Source organism: Ambystoma mexicanum, chromosome 2q (assembly GCF_040938575.1).
Source record: "Ambystoma mexicanum isolate Mex_15411 chromosome 2q, UKY_AmexF1_1, whole genome shotgun sequence".
NCBI classification, from domain to species: Eukaryota; Metazoa; Chordata; class Amphibia; order Caudata; family Ambystomatidae; genus Ambystoma; species Ambystoma mexicanum.
The window spans coordinates 128,969,615-128,990,943 of record NC_090924.1 but is presented as its reverse complement, the minus strand read 5'-3'; the positions used below and the strand labels follow the sequence as shown (position 1 = coordinate 128,990,943).

At 47.4% G+C, this 21,329-nt stretch overlaps 15 non-coding genes across 15 annotated transcripts; all 15 read right to left on the bottom strand.

The window, feature by feature from the left end:
* Window positions 1–1,361: 1,361 nt before the first annotated feature.
* TRNAP-UGG (transfer RNA proline (anticodon UGG)) lies at window positions 1,362–1,433 on the bottom strand. The gene has a single exon. It is a non-coding gene; the product is annotated as a tRNA-Pro (tRNA).
* Window positions 1,434–2,748: 1,315 nt separating this feature from the next.
* Window positions 2,749–2,821, bottom strand: TRNAV-CAC (transfer RNA valine (anticodon CAC)). Its single transcript has one exon. It is a non-coding gene; the product is annotated as a tRNA-Val (tRNA).
* Window positions 2,822–3,241: 420 nt separating this feature from the next.
* Window positions 3,242–3,313, bottom strand: TRNAP-UGG (transfer RNA proline (anticodon UGG)). Its single transcript has one exon. It is a non-coding gene; the product is annotated as a tRNA-Pro (tRNA).
* Window positions 3,314–4,628: 1,315 nt separating this feature from the next.
* TRNAV-CAC (transfer RNA valine (anticodon CAC)) lies at window positions 4,629–4,701 on the bottom strand. The gene has a single exon. It is a non-coding gene; the product is annotated as a tRNA-Val (tRNA).
* A 2,301-nt stretch (window positions 4,702–7,002) lies between these two features.
* On the bottom strand, window positions 7,003–7,074 carry TRNAP-UGG (transfer RNA proline (anticodon UGG)). The gene has a single exon. It is a non-coding gene; the product is annotated as a tRNA-Pro (tRNA).
* A 1,820-nt stretch (window positions 7,075–8,894) lies between these two features.
* Window positions 8,895–8,966, bottom strand: TRNAP-UGG (transfer RNA proline (anticodon UGG)). Its single transcript has one exon. It is a non-coding gene; the product is annotated as a tRNA-Pro (tRNA).
* Window positions 8,967–10,293: 1,327 nt separating this feature from the next.
* TRNAV-CAC (transfer RNA valine (anticodon CAC)) lies at window positions 10,294–10,366 on the bottom strand. Its single transcript has one exon. It is a non-coding gene; the product is annotated as a tRNA-Val (tRNA).
* Window positions 10,367–10,785: 419 nt separating this feature from the next.
* Window positions 10,786–10,857, bottom strand: TRNAP-UGG (transfer RNA proline (anticodon UGG)). The gene has a single exon. It is a non-coding gene; the product is annotated as a tRNA-Pro (tRNA).
* A 1,315-nt stretch (window positions 10,858–12,172) lies between these two features.
* Window positions 12,173–12,245, bottom strand: TRNAV-CAC (transfer RNA valine (anticodon CAC)). The gene has a single exon. It is a non-coding gene; the product is annotated as a tRNA-Val (tRNA).
* Window positions 12,246–12,665: 420 nt separating this feature from the next.
* Window positions 12,666–12,737, bottom strand: TRNAP-UGG (transfer RNA proline (anticodon UGG)). Its single transcript has one exon. It is a non-coding gene; the product is annotated as a tRNA-Pro (tRNA).
* A 3,203-nt stretch (window positions 12,738–15,940) lies between these two features.
* On the bottom strand, window positions 15,941–16,013 carry TRNAV-CAC (transfer RNA valine (anticodon CAC)). The gene has a single exon. It is a non-coding gene; the product is annotated as a tRNA-Val (tRNA).
* Window positions 16,014–16,433: 420 nt separating this feature from the next.
* TRNAP-UGG (transfer RNA proline (anticodon UGG)) lies at window positions 16,434–16,505 on the bottom strand. Its single transcript has one exon. It is a non-coding gene; the product is annotated as a tRNA-Pro (tRNA).
* A 1,780-nt stretch (window positions 16,506–18,285) lies between these two features.
* On the bottom strand, window positions 18,286–18,357 carry TRNAP-UGG (transfer RNA proline (anticodon UGG)). Its single transcript has one exon. It is a non-coding gene; the product is annotated as a tRNA-Pro (tRNA).
* Window positions 18,358–19,672: 1,315 nt separating this feature from the next.
* TRNAV-CAC (transfer RNA valine (anticodon CAC)) lies at window positions 19,673–19,745 on the bottom strand. Its single transcript has one exon. It is a non-coding gene; the product is annotated as a tRNA-Val (tRNA).
* Window positions 19,746–20,165: 420 nt separating this feature from the next.
* On the bottom strand, window positions 20,166–20,237 carry TRNAP-UGG (transfer RNA proline (anticodon UGG)). Its single transcript has one exon. It is a non-coding gene; the product is annotated as a tRNA-Pro (tRNA).
* Window positions 20,238–21,329: the final 1,092 nt, after the last annotated feature.

The following is a 21,329-nucleotide window of genomic DNA, read 5'->3' as shown; positions in this document are numbered from 1 at the left end:
AAACAAAAAGCAGCCCTCCTCCCTCCAGCCCTGAGAGCATGGGCGTGACACTGGAAAAAGCAGCATCTCCCCTTTGGTAAAGATGACCATTGCACAGCTGCTCACTCAGAGCTCGATCGTGCTCGATCAGGCGAGATATATTTAGGTCACCAGCAAAGTCTGTTCTCTTTTCTTGCGTAGGGTGAGCATTCACAGAGCCCAGCTTCGTTGACAAGAGTGCAAAAGGTGTATACTAAAAGCTTTCTGCTTTACTTGAGCGCCATGGCCGTTATTATATTTTGGCTGCTCCAAGCAATCTCTGTCCAGCCGATGCAAATTTCCAGCTCAAATTTTCCCAGCACTCAAAAAGTCCCTCCTCCCGCCAGCTCTGCTTTCAGGAAGTTCAGCAGAAGCAGTCCAACTTCTGTTCCCACTTCAGAGGAAAAGCTTTCTCGGGCCAGAGAAAGCCAGGGAATCACTGTACCGGCAAGTGCATTTCTTACAACTGGTAATCCCTCAGAACACAGAAATGAAGAAGCTGTATATGAAAATGTATTATTTCTTTGGTACACTAACCTATGTAACTAATATGGACCATTTCAGAGGACGGAGCGGACCCAACTGTGATCCCAGAGACCCAAATACCCAGCAGTAGGGAAAATAAATCCTCTCTGTGCTCTGCAACATTACATACACAAAATGCAAGCGCGTGCATTTTTTTATTGGCCCCATATACAGAATACATGTGAGGATGCTTGCCTTCCCAGTGTATTTCTCAAGCTCTTGAGAGCATATGCTATTTCCATGGGAACGCAAATAAGTTCATACTTTACATTTGTGTGTGACAAAAGGGGAAAAAAACTATTTTGTGTAAAATGCCAGCAGAGAGTGTTTCTGCCCGGTCTCGAACCGCGGACCTTTCGCGTGTGAGGCGAACGTGATAACCACTACACTACAGAAACAGCTACTTGCTCACCTTTGTAGGGACTGGGAGAACAGGTGCAAAGGGCAGTGCAAGTGGACCTGCTTAAAGACTAATCAAATGCCTTGCGCCTGAAGCTCACACAATCCAGCCTAAAACATACGTCCTATCAAGCATGCGCACATATACAAGTATGCCAGCTGAGGGCCTATGCAGCGTACAGAGGGAAGGACATATTTCCACTTTGAGATCGGACGGCCAATACTCACAAGCAAATCAAGGAATGTTACTGAGAGCTAACAGAGAACACAAAGTGCTTGTCGCAAGGACATGGCACGCAAAGAGGTTCAGGAAGTGAATTGTTCATCGACTACTGCTTACCGAGAAAACCAGAGAGTCTGTCCAATGAAAATAACATTGAAAAAACAAAAAAAAGGAGCTCAAGTTAACCACCTTGATTGGGCTCGTCCGGGATTTGAACCCGGGACCTCTCGCACCCAAAGCGAGAATCATACCCCTAGACCAACGAGCCACGGTCCTTTGAGCATTTGACGGAATTGTCCTCAGCGTTTTCACCCCCCTTAGGATTCGAGGCCAAGAATGCCTATTCCTGAAGTTTGTTCCTGCCGCTGAAAGCCTTGTCGGTGTATGAGCCAAATGAATGCCCCAGTCGGCACGCTCTGACTGTCTTCACAGGTCTCCTCCTCATCCCGAAGGTTGGTGGCCCATTGACATCAGGGTGGAAGGTGCTTGCGATACACTGTTCCTTCCTTCCTTCCTTCCTTCCTTTATTCCTCTTATGCTGTTTATGTAATAAGAGGGGACGATACACAGAAGAGAGAAAGTGGCCCAACACACTAGACTAGCAGTCTTCTGATCAATCTGCAGCTGGCAAGGTGGGGGAGAGCCTTTATTTTGCACCTGCTGGGATCTGCATTGGCAGAAGCTCTGAGGGCTGGGCCTTTCCTTTTGCCTGTAAAAACAAAAAGCAGCCCTCCTCCCTCCAGCCCTGAGAGCATGGGCGTGACACTGGAAAAAGCAGCATCTCCCCTTTGGTAAAGATGACCATTGCACAGCTGCTCACTCAGAGCTCGATCGTGCTCGATCAGGCGAGATATATTTAGGTCACCAGCAAAGTCTGTTCTCTTTTCTTGCGTAGGGTGAGCATTCACAGAGCCCAGCTTCGTTGACAAGAGTGCAAAAGGTGTATACTAAAAGCTTTCTGCTTTACTTGAGCGCCATGGCCGTTATTATATTTTGGCTGCTCCAAGCAATCTCTGTCCAGCCGATGCAAATTTCCAGCTCAAATTTTCCCAGCACTCAAAAAGTCCCTCCTCCCGCCAGCTCTGCTTTCAGGAAGTTCAGCAGAAGCAGTCCAACTTCTGTTCCCACTTCAGAGGAAAAGCTTTCTCGGGCCAGAGAAAGCCAGGGAATCACTGTACCGGCAAGTGCATTTCTTACAACTGGTAATCCCTCAGAACACAGAAATGAAGAAGCTGTATATGAAAATGTATTATTTCTTTGGTACACTAACCTATGTAACTAATATGGACCATTTCAGAGGACGGAGCGGACCCAACTGTGATCCCAGAGACCCAAATACCCAGCAGTAGGGAAAATAAATCCTCTCTGTGCTCTGCAACATTACATACACAAAATGCAAGCGCGTGCATTTTTTTATTGGCCCCATATACAGAATACATGTGAGGATGCTTGCCTTCCCAGTGTATTTCTCAAGCTCTTGAGAGCATATGCTATTTCCATGGGAACGCAAATAAGTTCATACTTTACATTTGTGTGTGACAAAAGGGGAAAAAAACTATTTTGTGTAAAATGCCAGCAGAGAGTGTTTCTGCCCGGTCTCGAACCGGGGACCTTTCGCGTGTGAGGCGAACGTGATAACCACTACACTACAGAAACAGCTGCTTGCTCACCTTTGTAGGGACTGGGAGAACAGGTGCAAAGGGCAGTGCAAGTGGACCTGCTTAAAGACTAATCAAATGCCTTGCGCCTGAAGCTCACACAATCCAGCCTAAAACATACGTCCTATCAAGCATGCGCACATATACAAGTATGCCAGCTGAGGGCCTATGCAGCGTACAGAGGGAAGGACATATTTCCACTTTGAGATCGGACGGCCAAAACTCACAAGCAAATCAAGGAATGTTACTGAGAGCTAACAGAGAACACAAAGTGCTTGTCGCAAGGACATGGCACGCAAAGAGGTTCAGGAAGTGAATTGTTCATCGACTACTGCTTACCGAGAAAACCAGAGAGTCTGTCCAATGAAAATAACATTGAAAAAACAAAAAAAAGGAGCTCAAGTTAACCACCTTGATTGGGCTCGTCCGGGATTTGAACCCGGGACCTCTCGCACCCAAAGCGAGAATCATACCCCTAGACCAACGAGCCACGGTCCTTTGAGCATTTGACGGAATTGTCCTCAGCGTTTGCACCCCCCTTAGGATTCGAGGCCAAGAATGCCTATTCCTGAAGTTTGTTCCTGCCGCTGAAAGCCTTGTCGGTGTATGAGCCAAATGAATGCCCCAGTCGGCACGCTCTGACTGTCTTCACAGGTCTCCTCCTCATCCCGAAGGTTGGTGGCCCATTGACATCAGGGTGGAAGGTGCTTGCGATACACTGTTCCTTCCTTCCTTCCTTCCTTCCTTTATTCCTCTTATGCTGTTTATGTAATAAGAGGGGACGATACACAGAAGAGAGAAAGTGGCCCAACACACTAGACTAGCAGTCTTCTGATCAATCTGCAGCTGGCAAGGTGGGGGAGAGCCTTTATTTTGCACCTGCTGGGATCTGCATTGGCAGAAGCTCTGAGGGCTGGGCCTTTCCTTTTGCCTGTAAAAACAAAAAGCAGCCCTCCTCCCTCCAGCCCTGAGAGCATGGGCGTGACACTGGAAAAAGCAGCATCTCCCCTTTGGTAAAGATGACCATTGCACAGCTGCTCACTCAGAGCTCGATCGTGCTCGATCAGGCGAGATATATTAAGGTCACCAGCAAAGTCTGTTCTCTTTTCTTGCGTAGGGTGAGCATTCACAGAGCCCAGCTTCGTTGACAAGAGTGCAAAAGGTGTATACTAAAAGCTTTCTGCTTTACTTGAGCGCCATGGCCGTTATTATATTTTGGCTGCTCCAAGCAATCTCTGTCCAGCCGATGCAAATTTCCAGCTCAAATTTTCCCAGCACTCAAAAAGTCCCTCCTCCCGCCAGCTCTACTTTCAGGAAGTTCAGCAGAAGCAGTCCAACTTCTGTTCCCACTTCAGAGGAAAAGCTTTCTCGGGCCAGAGAAAGCCAGGGAATCACTGTACCGGCAAGTGCATTTCTTACAACTGGTAATCCCTCAGAACACAGAAATGAAGAAGCTGTATATGAAAATGTATTATTTCTTTGGTACACTAACCTATGTAACTAATATGGACCATTTCAGAGGACGGAGCGGACCCAACTGTGATCCCAGAGACCCAAATACCCAGCAGTAGGGAAAATAAATCCTCTCTGTGCTCTGCAACATTACATACACAAAATGCAAGCGCGTGCATTTTTTTATTGGCCCCATATACAGAATACATGTGAGGATGCTTGCCTTCCCAGTGTATTTCTCAAGCTCTTGAGAGCATATGCTATTTCCATGGGAACGCAAATAAGTTCATACTTTACATTTGTGTGTGACAAAAGGGGAAAAAAACTATTTTGTGTAAAATGCCAGCAGAGAGTGTTTCTGCCCGGTCTCGAACCGGGGACCTTTCGCGTGTGAGGCGAACGTGATAACCACTACACTACAGAAACAGCTGCTTGCTCACCTTTGTAGGGACTGGGAGAACAGGTGCAAAGGGCAGTGCAAGTGGACCTGCTTAAAGACTAATCAAATGCCTTGCGCCTGAAGCTCACACAATCCAGCGTAAAACATACGTCCTATCAAGCATGCGCACATATACAAGTATGCCAGCTGAGGGCCTATGCAGCGTACAGAGGGAAGGACATATTTCCACTTTGAGATCGGACGGCCAAAACTCACAAGCAAATCAAGGAATGTTACTGAGAGCTAACAGAGAACACAAAGTGCTTGTCGCAAGGACATGGCACGCAAAGAGGTTCAGGAAGTGAATTGTTCATCGACTACTGCTTACCGAGAAAACCAGAGAGTCTGTCCAATGAAAATAACATTGAAAAAACAAAAAAAAGGAGCTCAAGTTAACCACCTTGATTGGGCTGGTCCGGGATTTGAACCCGGAACCTCTCGCACCCAAAGCGAGAATCATACCCCTAGACCAACGAGCCACGGTCCTTTGAGCATTTGACGGAATTGTCCTCAGCGTTTGCACCCCCCTTAGGATTCGAGGCCAAGAATGCCTATTCCTGAAGTTTGTTCCTGCCGCTGAAAGCCTTGTCGGTGTATGAGCCAAATGAATGCCCCAGTCGGCACGCTCTGACTGTCTTCACAGGTCTCCTCCTCATCCCGAAGGTTGGTGGCCCATTGACATCAGGGTGGAAGGTGCTTGCGATACACTGTTCCTTCCTTCCTTCCTTCCTTCCTTTATTCCTCCTATGCTGTTTATGTAATAAGAGGGGACGATACACAGAAGAGAGAAAGTGGCCCAACACACTAGACTAGCAGTCTTCTGATCAATCTGCAGCTGGCAAGGTGGGGGAGAGCCTTTATTTTGCACCTGCTGGGATCTGCATTGGCAGAAGCTCTGAGGGCTGGGCCTTTCCTTTTGCCTGTAAAAACAAAAAGCAGCCCTCCTCCCTCCAGCCCTGAGAGCATGGGCGTGACACTGGAAAAAGCAGCATCTCCCCTTTGGTAAAGATGACCATTGCACAGCTGCTCACTCAGAGCTCGATCGTGCTCGATCAGGCGAGATATATTTAGGTCACCAGCAAAGTCTGTTCTCTTTTCTTGCGTAGGGTGAGCATTCACAGAGCCCAGCTTCGTTGACAAGAGTGCAAAAGGTGTATACTAAAAGCTTTCTGCTTTACTTGAGCGCCATGGCCGTTATTATATTTTGGCTGCTCCAAGCAATCTCTGTCCAGCCGATGCAAATTTCCAGCTCAAATTTTCCCAGCACTCAAAAAGTCCCTCCTCCCGCCAGCTCTGCTTTCAGGAAGTTCAGCAGAAGCAGTCCAACTTCTGTTCCCACTTCAGAGGAAAAGCTTTCTCGGGCCAGAGAAAGCCAGGGAATCACTGTACCGGCAAGTGCATTTCTTACAACTGGTAATCCCTCAGAACACAGAAATGAAGAAGCTGTATATGAAAATGTATTATTTCTTTGGTACACTAACCTATGTAACTAATATGGACCATTTCAGAGGACGGAGCGGACCCAACTGTGATCCCAGAGACCCAAATACCCAGCAGTAGGGAAAATAAATCCTCTCTGTGCTCTGCAACATTACATACACAAAATGCAAGCGCGTGCATTTTTTTATTGGCCCCATATACAGAATACATGTGAGGATGCTTGCCTTCCCAGTGTATTTCTCAAGCTCTTGAGAGCATATGCTATTTCCATGGGAACGCAAATAAGTTCATACTTTACATTTGTGTGTGACAAAAGGGGAAAAAAACTATTTTGTGTAAAATTCCAGCAGAGAGTGTTTCTGCCCGGTCTCGAACCGGGGACCTTTCGCGTGTGAGGCGAATGTGACAACCACTACACTACAGAAAGAGCTGCTTGCTCACCTTTGTAGGGACTGGGAGAACAGGTGCAAAGGGCAGTGCAAGTGGACCTGCTTAAAGACTAATCAAATGCCTTGCGCCTGAAGCTCACACAATCCAGCCTAAAACATACGTCCTATCAAGCATGCGCACATATACAAGTATGCCAGCTGAGGGCCTATGCAGCGTACAGAGGGAAGGACATATTTCCACTTTGAGATCGGACGGCCAAAACTCACAAGCAAATCAAGGAATGTTACTGAGAGCTAACAGAGAACACAAAGTGCTTGTCGCAAGGACATGGCACGCAAAGAGGTTCAGGAAGTGAATTGTTCATCGACTACTGCTTACCGAGAAAACCAGAGAGTCTGTCCAATGAAAATAACATTGAAAAAACAAAAAAAAAGGAGCTCAAGTTAACCACCTTGATTGGGCTCGTCCGGGATTTGAACCCGGGACCTCTCGCACCCAAAGCGAGAATCATACCCCTAGACCAACGAGCCACGGTCCTTTGAGCATTTGACGGAATTGACCTCAGCGTTTGCACCCCCCTTAGGATTCGAGGCCAAGAATGCCTATTCCTGAAGTTTGTTCCTGCCGCTGAAAGCCTTGTCGGTGTATGAGCCAAATGAATGCCCCAGTCGGCACGCTCTGACTGTCTTCACAGGTCTCCTCCTCATCCCGAAGGTTGGTGGCCCATTGACATCAGGGTGGAAGGTGCTTGCGATACACTGTTCCTTCCTTCCTTCCTTCCTTCCTTCCTTCCTTCCTTTATTCCTCTTATGCTGTTTATGTAATAAGAGGGGACGATACACAGAAGAGAGAAAGTGGCCCAACACACTAGACTAGCAGTCTTCTGATCAATCTGCAGCTGGCAAGGTGGGGGAGAGCCTTTATTTTGCACCTGCTGGGATCTGCATTGGCAGAAGCTCTGAGGGCTGGGCCTTTCCTTTTGCCTGTAAAAACAAAAAGCAGCCCTCCTCCCTCCAGCCCTGAGAGCATGGGCGTGACACTGGAAAAAGCAGCATCTCCCCTTTGGTAAAGATGACCATTGCACAGCTGCTCACTCAGAGCTCGATCGTGCTCGATCAGGCGAGATATATTTAGGTCACCAGCAAAGTCTGTTCTCTTTTCCTGCGTAGGGTGAGCATTCACAGAGCCCAGCTTCGTTGACAAGAGTGCAAAAGGTGTATACTAAAAGCTTTCTGCTTTACTTGAGCGCCATGGCCGTTATTATATTTTGGCTGCTCCAAGCAATCTCTGTCCAGCCGATGCAAATTTCCAGCTCAAATTTTCCCAGCACTCAAAAAGTCCCTCCTCCCGCCAGCTCTGCTTTCAGGAAGTTCAGCAGAAGCAGTCCAACTTCTGTTCCCACTTCAGAGGAAAAGCTTTCTCGGGCCAGAGAAAGCCAGGGAATCACTGTACCGGCAAGTGCATTTCTTACAACTGGTAATCCCTCAGAACACAGAAATGAAGAAGCTGTATATGAAAATGTATTATTTCTTTGGTACACTAACCTATGTAACTAATATGGACCATTTCAGAGGACGGAGCGGACCCAACTGTGATCCCAGAGACCCAAATACCCAGCAGTAGGGAAAATAAATCCTCTCTGTGCTCTGCAACATTACATACACAAAATGCAAGCGCGTGCATTTTTTTATTGGCCCCATATACAGAATACATGTGAGGATGCTTGCCTTCCCAGTGTATTTCTCAAGCTCTTGAGAGCATATGCTATTTCCATGGGAACGCAAATAAGTTCATACTTTACATTTGTGTGTGACAAAAGGGGAAAAAAACTATTTTGTGTAAAATGCCAGCAGAGAGTGTTTCTGCCCGGTCTCGAACCGCGGACCTTTCGCGTGTGAGGCGAACGTGATAACCACTACACTACAGAAACAGCTGCTTGCTCACCTTTGTAGGGACTGGGAGAACAGGTGCAAAGGGCAGTGCAAGTGGACCTGCTTAAAGACTAATCAAATGCCTTGCGCCTGAAGCTCACACAATCCAGCGTAAAACATACGTCCTATCAAGCATGCGCACATATACAAGTATGCCAGCTGAGGGCCTATGCAGCGTACAGAGGGAAGGACATATTTCCACTTTGAGATCGGACGGCCAAAACTCACAAGCAAATCAAGGAATGTTACTGAGAGCTAACAGAGAACACAAAGTGCTTGTCGCAAGGACATGGCACGCAAAGAGGTTCAGGAAGTGAATTGTTCATCGACTACTGCTTACCGAGAAAACCAGAGAGTCTGTCCAATGAAAATAACATTGAAAAAACAAAAAAAAGGAGCTCAAGTTAACCACCTTGATTGGGCTCGTCCGGGATTTGAACCCGGGACCTCTCGCACCCAAAGCGAGAATCATACCCCTAGACCAACGAGCCACGGTCCTTCGAGCATTTGACGGAATTGTCCTCAGCGTTTGCACCCCCCTTAGGATTCGAGGCCAAGAATGCCTATTCCTGAAGTTTGTTCCTGCCGCTGAAAGCCTTGTCGGTGTATGAGCCAAATGAATGCCCCAGTCGGCACGCTCTGACTGTCTTCACAGGTCTCCTCCTCATCCCGAAGGTTGGTGGCCCATTGACATCAGGGTGGAAGGTGCTTGCGATACACTGTTCCTTCCTTCCTTCCTTCCTTCCTTCCTTCCTTCCTTTATTCCTCTTATGCTGTTTATGTAATAAGAGGGGACGATACACAGAAGAGAGAAAGTGGCCCAACACACTAGACTAGCAGTCTTCTGATCAATCTGCAGCTGGCAAGGTGGGGGAGAGCCTTTATTTTGCACCTGCTGGGATCTGCATTGGCAGAAGCTCTGAGGGCTGGGCCTTTCCTTTTGCCTGTAAAAACAAAAAGCAGCCCTCCTCCCTCCAGCCCTGAGAGCATGGGCGTGACACTGGAAAAAGCAGCATCTCCCCTTTGGTAAAGATGACCATTGCACAGCTGCTCACTCAGAGCTCGATCGTGCTCGATCAGGCGAGATATATTTAGGTCACCAGCAAAGTCTGTTCTCTTTTCTTGCGTAGGGTGAGCATTCACAGAGCCCAGCTTCGTTGACAAGAGTGCAAAAGGTGTATACTAAAAGCTTTCTGCTTTACTTGAGCGCCATGGCCGTTATTATATTTTGGCTGCTCCAAGCAATCTCTGTCCAGCCGATGCAAATTTCCAGCTCAAATTTTCCCAGCACTCAAAAAGTCCCTCCTCCCGCCAGCTCTGCTTTCAGGAAGTTCAGCAGAAGCAGTCCAACTTCTGTTCCCACTTCAGAGGAAAAGCTTTCTCGGGCCAGAGAAAGCCAGGGAATCACTGTACCGGCAAGTGCATTTCTTACAACTGGTAATCCCTCAGAACACAGAAATGAAGAAGCTGTATATGAAAATGTATTATTTCTTTGGTACACTAACCTATGTAACTAATATGGACCATTTCAGAGGACGGAGCGGACCCAACTGTGATCCCAGAGACCCAAATACCCAGCAGTAGGGAAAATAAATCCTCTCTGTGCTCTGCAACATTACATACACAAAATGCAAGCGCGTGCATTTTTTTATTGGCCCCATATACAGAATACATGTGAGGATGCTTGCCTTCCCAGTGTATTTCTCAAGCTCTTGAGAGCATATGCTATTTCCATGGGAACGCAAATAAGTTCATACTTTACATTTGTGTGTGACAAAAGGGGAAAAAAACTATTTTGTGTAAAATGCCAGCAGAGAGTGTTTCTGCCCGGTCTCGAACCGGGGACCTTTCGCGTGTGAGGCGAACGTGATAACCACTACACTACAGAAACAGCTGCTTGCTCACCTTTGTAGGGACTGGGAGAACAGGTGCAAAGGGCAGTGCAAGTGGACCTGCTTAAAGACTAATCAAATGCCTTGCGCCTGAAGCTCACACAATCCAGCCTAAAACATACGTCCTATCAAGCATGCGCACATATACAAGTATGCCAGCTGAGGGCCTATGCAGCGTACAGAGGGAAGGACATATTTCCACTTTGAGATCGGACGGCCAAAACTCACAAGCAAATCAAGGAATGTTACTGAGAGCTAACAGAGAACACAAAGTGCTTGTCGCAAGGACATGGCACGCAAAGAGGTTCAGAAAGTGAATTGTTCATCGACTACTGCTTACCGAGAAAACCAGAGAGTCTGTCCAATGAAAATAACATTGAAAAAACAAAAAAAGGAGCTCAAGTTAACCACCTTGATTGGGCTCGTCCGGGATTTGAACCCGGGACCTCTCGCACCCAAAGCGAGAATCATACCCCTAGACCAACGAGCCACGGTCCTTTGAGCATTTGACGGAATTGTCCTCAGCGTTTGCACCCCCCTTAGGATTCAAGGCCAAGAATGCCTATTCCTGAAGTTTGTTCCTGCCGCTGAAAGCCTTGTCGGTGTATGAGCCAAATGAATGCCCCAGTCGGCACGCTCTGACTGTCTTCACAGGTCTCCTCCTCATCCCGAAGGTTGGTGGCCCATTGACATCAGGGTGGAAGGTGCTTGCGATACACTGTTCCTTCCTTCCTTCCTTCCTTCCTTTATTCCTCTTATGCTGTTTATGTAATAAGAGGGGACGATACACAGAAGAGAGAAAGTGGCCCAACACACTAGACTAGCAGTCTTCTGATCAATCTGCAGCTGGCAAGGTGGGGGAGAGCCTTTATTTTGCACCTGCTGGGATCTGCATTGGCAGAAGCTCTGAGGGCTGGGCCTTTCCTTTTGCCTGTAAAAACAAAAAGCAGCCCTCCTCCCTCCAGCCCTGAGAGCATGGGCATGACACTGGAAAAAGCAGCATCTCCCCTTTGGTAAAGATGACCATTGCACAGCTGCTCACTCAGAGCTCGATCGTGCTCGATCAGGCGAGATATATTTAGGTCACCAGCAAAGTCTGTTCTCTTTTCTTGCGTAGGGTGAGCATTCACAGAGCCCAGCTTCGTTGACAAGAGTGCAAAAGGTGTATACTAAAAGCTTTCTGCTTTACTTGAGCGCCATGGCCGTTATTATATTTTGGCTGCTCCAAGCAATCTCTGTCCAGCCGATGCAAATTTCCAGCTCAAATTTTCCCAGCACTCAAAAAGTCCCTCCTCCCGCCAGCTCTGCTTTCAGGAAGTTCAGCAGAAGCAGTCCAACTTCTGTTCCCACTTCAGAGGAAAAGCTTTCTCGGGCCAGAGAAAGCCAGGGAATCACTGTACCGGCAAGTGCATTTCTTACAACTGGTAATCCCTCAGAACACAGAAATGAAGAAGCTGTATATGAAAATGTATTATTTCTTTGGTACACTAACCTATGTAACTAATATGGACCATTTCAGAGGACGGAGCGGACCCAACTGTGATCCCAGAGACCCAAATACCCAGCAGTAGGGAAAATAAATCCTCTCTGTGCTCTGCAACATTACATACACAAAATGCAAGCGCGTGCATTTTTTTATTGGCCCCATATACAGAAAACATGTGAGGATGCTTGCCTTCCCAGTGTATTTCTCAAGCTCTTGAGAACATATGCTATTTCCATGGGAACGCAAATAAGTTCATACTTTACATTTGTGTGTGACAAAAGGGGAAAAAAACTATTTTGTGTAAAATGCCAGCAGAGAGTGTTTCTGCCCGGTCTCGAACCGGGGACCTTTCGCGTGTGAGGCGAACGTGATAACCACTACACTACAGAAACAGCTGCTTGCTCACCTTTGTAGGGACTGGGAGAACAGGTGCAAAGGGCAGTGCAAGTGGACCTGCTTAAAGACTAATCAAATGCCTTGCGCCTGAAGCTCACACAATCCAGCCTAAAACATACGTCCTATCAAGCATGCGCACATATACAAGTATGCCAGCTGAGGGCCTATGCAGCGTACAGAGGGAAGGACATATTTCCACTTTGAGATCGGACGGCCAAAACTCACAAGCAAATCAAGGAATGTTACTGAGAGCTAACAGAGAACACAAAGTGCTTGTCACAAGGACATGGCACGCAAAGAGGTTCAGGAAGTGAATTGTTCATCGACTACTGCTTACCGAGAAAACCAGAGAGTCTGTCCAATGAAAATAACATTGAAAAAACAAAAAAAAGGAGCTCAAGTTAACCACCTTGATTGGGCTCGTCCGGGATTTGAACCCGGGACCTCTCGCACCCAAAGCGAGAATCATACCCCTAGACCAACGAGCCACGGTCCTTTGAGCATTTGACGGAATTGTCCTCAGCGTTTGCACCCCCCTTAGGATTCGAGGCCAAGAATGCCTATTCCTGAAGTTTGTTCCTGCCGCTGAAAGCCTTGTCGGTGTATGAGCCAAATGAATGCCCCAGTCGGCACGCTCTGACTGTCTTCACAGGTCTCCTCCTCATCCCGAAGGTTGGTGGCCCATTGACATCAGGGTGGAAGGTGCTTGCGATACACTGTTCCTTCCTTCCTTCCTTCCTTCCTTCCTTTATTCCTCTTATGCTGTTTATGTAATAAGAGGGGACGATACACAGAAGAGAGAAAGTGGCCCAACACACTAGACTAGCAGTCTTCTGATCAATCTGCAGCTGGCAAGGTGGGGGAGAGCCTTTATTTTGCACCTGCTGGGATCTGCATTGGCAGAAGCTCTGAGGCCTGGGCCTTTCCTTTTGCCTGTAAAAACAAAAAGCAGCCCTCCTCCCTCCAGCCCTGAGAGCATGGGCGTGACACTGGAAAAAGCAGCATCTCCCCTTTGGTAAAGATGACCATTGCACAGCTGCTCACTCAGAGCTCGATCGTGCTCGATCAGGCGAGATATATTTAGGTCACCAGCAAAGTCTGTTCTCTTTTCTTGCGTAGGGTGAGCATTCACAGAGCCCAGCTTCGTTGACAAGAGTGCAAAAGGTGTATACTAAAAGCTTTCTGCTTTACTTGAGCGCCATGGCCGTTATTATATTTTGGCTGCTCCAAGCAATCTCTGTCCAGCCGATGCAAATTTCCAGCTCAAATTTTCCCAGCACTCAAAAAGTCCCTCCTCCCGCCAGCTCTGCTTTCAGGAAGTTCAGCAGAAGCAGTCCAACTTCTGTTCCCACTTCAGAGGAAAAGCTTTCTCGGGCCAGAGAAAGCCAGGGAATCACTGTACCGGCAAGTGCATTTCTTACAACTGGTAATCCCTCAGAACACAGAAATGAAGAAGCTGTATATGAAAATGTATTATTTCTTTGGTACACTAACCTATGTAACTAATATGGACCATTTCAGAGGACGGAGCGGACCCAACTGTGATCCCAGAGACCCAAATACCCAGCAGTAGGGAAAATAAATCCTCTCTGTGCTCTGCAACATTACATACACAAAATGCAAGCGCGTGCATTTTTTTATTGGCCCCATATACAGAATACATGTGAGGATGCTTGCCTTCCCAGTGTATTTCTCAAGCTCTTGAGAGCATATGCTATTTCCATGGGAACGCAAATAAGTTCATACTTTACATTTGTGTGTGACAAAAGGGGAAAAAAACTATTTTGTGTAAAATGCCAGCAGAGAGTGTTTCTGCCCCGTCTCGAACCGGGGACCTTTCGCGTGTGAGGCGAACGTGATAACCACTACACTACAGAAACAGCTGCTTGCTCACCTTTGTAGGGACTGGGAGAACAGGTGCAAAGGGCAGTGCAAGTGGACCTGCTTAAAGACTAATCAAATGCCTTGCGCCTGAAGCTCACACAATCCAGCGTAAAACATACGTCCTATCAAGCATGCGCACATATACAAGTATGCCAGCTGAGGGCCTATGCAGCGTACAGAGGGAAGGACATATTTCCACTTTGAGATCGGACGGCCAAAACTCACAAGCAAATCAAGGAATGTTACTGAGAGCTAACAGAGAACACAAAGTGCTTGTCGCAAGGACATGGCACGCAAAGAGGTTCAGGAAGTGAATTGTTCATCGACTACTGCTTACCGAGAAAACCAGAGAGTCTGTCCAATGAAAATAACATTGAAAAAACAAAAAAAAGGAGCTCAAGTTAACCACCTTGATTGGGCTCCTCCGGGATTTGAACCCCGGACCTCTCGCACCCAAAGCGAGAATCATACCCCTAGACCAACGAGCCACGGTCCTTTGAGCATTTGACGGAATTGTCCTCAGCGTTTGCACCCCCCTTAGGATTCGAGGCCAAGAATGCCTATTCCTGAAGTTTGTTCCTGCCGCTGAAAGCCTTGTCGGTGTATGAGCCAAATGAATGCCCCAGTCGGCACGCTCTGACTGTCTTCACAGGTCTCCTCCTCATCCCGAAGGTTGGTGGCCCATTGACATCAGGGTGGAAGGTGCTTGCGATACACTGTTCCTTCCTTCCTTCCTTCCTTCCTTCCTTTATTCCTCTTATGCTGTTTATGTAATAAGAGGGGACGATACACAGAAGAGAGAAAGTGGCCCAACACACTAGACTAGCAGTCTTCTGATCAATCTGCAGCTGGCAAGGTGGGGGAGAGCCTTTATTTTGCACCTGCTGGGATCTGCATTGGCAGAAGCTCTGAGGGCTGGGCCTTTCCTTTTGCCTGTAAAAACAAAAAGCAGCCCTCCTCCCTCCAGCCCTGAGAGCATGGGCGTGACACTGGAAAAAGCAGCATCTCCCCTTTGGTAAAGATGACCATTGCACAGCTGCTCACTCAGAGCTCGATCGTGCTCGATCAGGCGAGATATATTTAGGTCACCAGCAAAGTCTGTTCTCTTTTCTTGCGTAGGGTGAGCATTCACAGAGCCCAGCTTCGTTGACAAGAGTGCAAAAGGTGTATACTAAAAGCTTTCTGCTTTACTTGAGCGCCATGGCCGTTATTATATTTTGGCTGCTCCAAGCAATCTCTGTCCAGCCGATGCAAATTTCCAGCTCAAATTTTCCCAGCACTCAAAAAGTCCCTCCTCCCGCCAGCTCTGCTTTCAGGAAGTTCAGCAGAAGCAGTCCAACTTCTGTTCCCACTTCAGAGGAAAAGCTTTCTCGGGCCAGAGAAAGCCAGGGAATCACTGTACCGGCAAGTGCATTTCTTACAACTGGTAATCCCTCAGAACACAGAAATGAAGAAGCTGTATATGAAAATTTATTATTTCTTTGGTACACTAACCTATGTAACTAATATGGACCATTTCAGAGGACGGAGCGGACCCAACTGTGATCCCAGAGACCCAAATACCCAGCAGTAGGGAAAATAAATCCTCTCTGTGCTCTGCAACATTACATACACAAAATGCAAGCGCGTGCATTTTTTTATTGGCCCCATATACAGAATACATGTGAGGATGCTTGCCTTCCCAGTGTATTTCTCAAGCTCTTGAGAGCATATGCTATTTCCATGGGAACGCAAATAAGTTCATACTTTACATTTGTGTGTGACAAAAGGGGAAAAAAACTATTTTGTGTAAAATGCCAGCAGAGAGTGTTTCTGCCCGGTCTCGAACCGGGGACCTTTCGCGTGTGAGGCGAACGTGATAACCACTACACTACAGAAACAGCTGCTTGCTCACCTTTGTAGGGACTGGGAGAACAGGTGCAAAGGGCAGTGCAAGTGGACCTGCTTAAAGACTAATCAAATGCCTTGCGCCTGAAGCTCACACAATCCAGCCTAAAACATACGTCCTATCAAGCATGCGCACATATACAAGTATGCCAGCTGAGGGCCTATGCAGCGTACAGAGGGAAGGACATATTTCCACTTTGAGATCGGACGGCCAAAACTCACAAGCAAATCAAGGAATGTTACTGAGAGCTAACAGAGAACACAAAGTGCTTGTCGCAAGGACATGGCACGCAAAGAGGTTCAGGAAGTGAATTGTTCATCGACTACTGCTTACCGAGAAAACCAGAGAGTCTGTCCAATGAAAATAACATTGAAAAAACAAAAAAAAGGAGCTCAAGTTAACCACCTTGATTGGGCTCGTCCGGGATTTGAACCCGGGACCTCTCGCACCCAAAGCGAGAATCATACTCCTAGACCAACGAGCCACGGTCCTTTGAGCATTTGACGGAATTGTCCTCAGCGTTTGCACCCCCCTTAGGATTCGAGGCCAAGAATGCCTATTCCTGAAGTTTGTTCCTGCCGCTGAAAGCCTTGTCGGTGTATGAGCCAAATGAATGCCCCAGTCGGCACGCTCTGACTGTCTTCACAGGTCTCCTCCTCATCCCGAAGGTTGGTGGCCCATTGACATCAGGGTGGAAGGTGCTTGCGATACACTGTTCCTTCCTTCCTTCCTTCCTTTATTCCTCTTATGCTGTTTATGTAACAAGAGGGGACGATACACAGAAGAGAGAAAGTGGCCCAACACACTAGACTAGCAGTCTTCTGATCAATCTGCAGCTGGCAAGGTGGGGGAGAGCCTTTATTTTGCACCTGCTGGGATCTGCATTGGCAGAAGCTCTGAGGGCTGGGCCTTTCCTTTTGCCTGTAAAAACAAAAAGCAGCCCTCCTCCCTCCAGCCCTGAGAGCATGGGCGTGACACTGGAAAAAGCAGCATCTCCCCTTTGGTAAAGATGACCATTGCACAGCTGCTCACTCAGAGCTCGATCGTGCTCGATCAGGCGAGATATATTTAGGTCACCAGCAAAGTCTGTTCTCTTTTCTTGCGTAGGGTGAGCATTCACAGAGCCCAGCTTCGTTGACAAGAGTGCAAAAGGTGTATACTAAAAGCTTTCTGCTTTACTTGAGCGCCATGGCCGTTATTATATTTTGGCTGCTCCAAGCAATCTCTGTCCAGCCGATGCAAATTTCCAGCTCAAATTTTCCCAGCACTCAAAAAGTCCCTCCTCCCGCCAGCTCTGCTTTCAGGAAGTTCAGCAGAAGCAGTCCAACTTCTGTTCCCACTTCAGAGGAAAAGCTTTCTCGGGCCAGAGAAAGCCAGGGAATCACTGTACCGGCAAGTGCATTTCTTACAACTGGTAATCCCTCAGAACACAGAAATGAAGAAGCTGTATATGAAAATGTATTATTTCTTTGGTACACTAACCTATGTAACTAATATGGACCATTTCAGAGGACGGAGCGGACCCAACTGTGATCCCAGAGACCCAAATACCCAGCAGTAGGGAAAATAAATCCTCTCTGTGCTCTGCAACATTACATACACAAAATGCAAGCGCGTGCATTTTTTTATTGGCCCCATATACAGAATACATGTGAGGATGCTTGCCTTCCCAGTGTATTTCTCAAGCTCTTGAGAGCATATGCTATTTCCATGGGAACGCAAATAAGTTCATACTTTACATTTGTGTGTGACAAAAGGGGAAAAAAACTATTTTGTGTAAAATGCCAGCAGAGAGTGTCCTTTCGCGTGTGAGGCGAACGTGATAACCACTACACTACAGAAACAGCTGCTTGCTCACCTTTGTAGGGACTGGGAGAACAGGTGCAAAGGGCAGTGCAAGTGGACCTGCTTAAAGACTAATCAAATGCCTTGCGCCTGAAGCTCACACAATCCAGCCTAAAACATACGTCCTATCAAGCATGCGCACATATACAAGTATGCCAGCTGAGGGCCTATGCAGCGTACAGAGGGAAGGACATATTTCCACTTTGAGATCGGACGGCCAAAACTCACAAGCAAATCAAGGAATGTTACTGAGAGCTAACAGAGAACACAAAGTGCTTGTCGCAAGGACATGGCACGCAAAGAGGTTCAGGAAGTGAATTGTTCATCGACTACTGCTTACCGAGAAAACCAGAGAGTCTGTCCAATGAAAATAACATTGAAAAAACAAAAAAAAGGAGCTCAAGTTAACCACCTTGATTGGGCTCGTCCGGGATTTGAACCCGGGACCTCTCGCACCCAAAGCGAGAATCATACCCCTAGACCAACGAGCCACGGTCCTTTGAGCATTTGACGGAATTGTCCTCAGCGTTTGCACCCCCCTTAGGATTCGAGGCCAAGAATGCCTATTCCTGAAGTTTGTTCCTGCCGCTGAAAGCCTTGTCGGTGTATGAGCCAAATGAATGCCCCAGTCGGCACGCTCTGACTGTCTTCACAGGTCTCCTCCTCATCCCGAAGGTTGGTGGCCCATTGACATCAGGGTGGAAGGTGCTTGCGATACACTGTTCCTTCCTTCTTTCCTTCCTTCCTTTATTCCTCTTATGCTGTTTATGTAATAAGAGGGGACGATACACAGAAGAGAGAAAGTGGCCCAACACACTAGACTAGCAGTCTTCTGATCAATCTGCAGCTGGCAAGGTGGGGGAGAGCCTTTATTTTGCACCTGCTGGGATCTGCATTGGCAGAAGCTCTGAGGGCTGGGCCTTTCCTTTTGCCTGTAAAAACAAAAAGCAGCCCTCCTCCCTCCAGCCCTGAGAGCATGGGCGTGACACTGGAAAAAGCAGCATCTCCCCTTTGGTAAAGATGACCATTGCACAGCTGCTCACTCAGAGCTCGATCGTGCTCGATCAGGCGAGATATATTTAGGTCACCAGCAAAGTCTGTTCTCTTTTCTTGCGTAGGGTGAGCATTCACAGAGCCCAGCTTCGTTGACAAGAGTGCAAAAGGTGTATACTAAAAGCTTTCTGCTTTACTTGAGCGCCATGGCCGTTATTATATTTTGGCTGCTCCAAGCAATCTCTGTCCAGCCGATGCAAATTTCCAGCTCAAATTTTCCCAGCACTCAAAAAGTCCCTCCTCCCGCCAGCTCTGCTTTCAGGAAGTTCAGCAGAAGCAGTCCAACTTCTGTTCCCACTTCAGAGGAAAAGCTTTCTCGGGCCAGAGAAAGCCAGGGAATCACTGTACCGGCAAGTGCATTTCTTACAACTGGTAATCCCTCAGAACACAGAAATGAAGAAGCTGTATATGAAAATGTATTATTTCTTTGGTACACTAACCTATGTAACTAATATGGACCATTTCAGAGGACGGAGCGGACCCAACTGTGATCCCAGAGACCCAAATACCCAGCAGTAGGGAAAATAAATCCTCTCTGTGCTCTGCAACATTACATACACAAAATGCAAGCGCGTGCATTTTTTTATTGGCCCCATATACAGAATACATGTGAGGATGCTTGCCTTCCCAGTGTATTTCTCAAGCTCTTGAGAGCATATGCTATTTCCATGGGAACGCAAATAAGTTCATACTTTACATTTGTGTGTGACAAAAGGGGAAAAAAACTATTTTGTGTAAAATGCCAGCAGAGAGTGTTTCTGCCCGGTCTCGAACCGGGGACCTTTCGCGTGTGAGGCGAACGTGATAACCACTACACTACAGAAACAGCTGCTTGCTCACCTTTGTAGGGACTGGGAGAACAGGTGCAAAGGGCAGTGCAAGTGGACCTGCTTAAAGACTAATCAAATGCCTTGCGCCTGAAGCTCACACAATCCAGCGTAAAACATACGTCCTATCAAGCATGCGCACATATACAAGTATGCCAGCTGAGGGCCTATGCAGCGTACAGAGGGAAGGACATATTTCCACTTTGAGATCGGACGGCCAAAACTCACAAGCAAATCAAGGAATGTTACTGAGAGCTAACAGAGAACACAAAGTGCTTGTCGCAAGGACATGGCACGCAAAGAGGTTCAGGAAGTGAATTGTTCATCGACTACTGCTTACCGAGAAAACCAGAGAGTCTGTCCAATGAAAATAACATTGAAAAAACAAAAAAAAGGAGCTCAAGTTAACCACCTTGATTGGGCTCGTCCGGGATTTGAACCCGGGACCTCTCGCACCCAAAGCGAGAATCATACCCCTAGACCAACGAGCCACCGTCCTTTGAGCATTTGACGGAATTGTCCTCAGCGTTTGCACCCCCCTTAGGATTCGAGGCCAAGAATGCCTATTCCTGAAGTTTGTTCCTGCCGCTGAAAGCCTTGTCGGTGTATGAGCCAAATGAATGCCCCAGTCGGCACGCTCTGACTGTCTTCACAGGTCTCCTCCTCATCCCGAAGGTTGGTGGCCCATTGACATCAGGGTGGAAGGTGCTTGCGATACACTGTTCCTTCCTTCCTTCCTTCCTTCCTTTATTCCTCTTATGCTGTTTATGTAATAAGAGGGGACGATACACAGAAGAGAGAAAGTGGCCCAACACACTAGACTAGCAGTCTTCTGATCAATCTGCAGCTGGCAAGGTGGGGGAGAGCCTTTATTTTGCACCTGCTGGGATCTGCATTGGCAGAAGCTCTGAGGGCTGGGCCTTTCCTTTTGCCTGTAAAAACAAAAAGCAGCCCTCCTCCCTCCAGCCCTGAGAGCATGGGCGTGACACTGGAAAAAGCAGCATCTCCCCTTTGGTAAAGATGACCATTGCACAGCTGCTCACTCAGAGCTCGATCGTGCTCGATCAGGCGAGATATATTTAGGTCACCAGCAAAGTCTGTTCTCTTTTCTTGCGTAGGGTGAGCATTCACAGAGCCCAGCTTCGTTGACAAGAGTGCAAAAGGTGTATACTAAAAGCTTTCTGCTTTACTTGAGCGCCATGGCCGTTATTATATTTTGGCTGCTCCAAGCAATCTCTGTCCAGCCGATGCAAATTTCCAGCTCAAATTTTCCCAGCACTCAAAAAGTCCCTCCTCCCGCCAGCTCTGCTTTCAGGAAGTTCAGCAGAAGCAGTCCAACTTCTGTTCCCACTTCAGAGGAAAAGCTTTCTCGGGCCAGAGAAAGCCAGGGAATCACTGTACCGGCAAGTGCATTTCTTACAACTGGTAATCCCTCAGAACACAGAAATGAAGAAGCTGTATATGAAAATGTATTATTTCTTTGGTACACTAACCTATGTAACTAATATGGACCATTTCAGAGGACGGAGCGGACCCAACTGTGATCCCAGAGACCCAAATACCCAGCAGTAGGGAAAATAAAT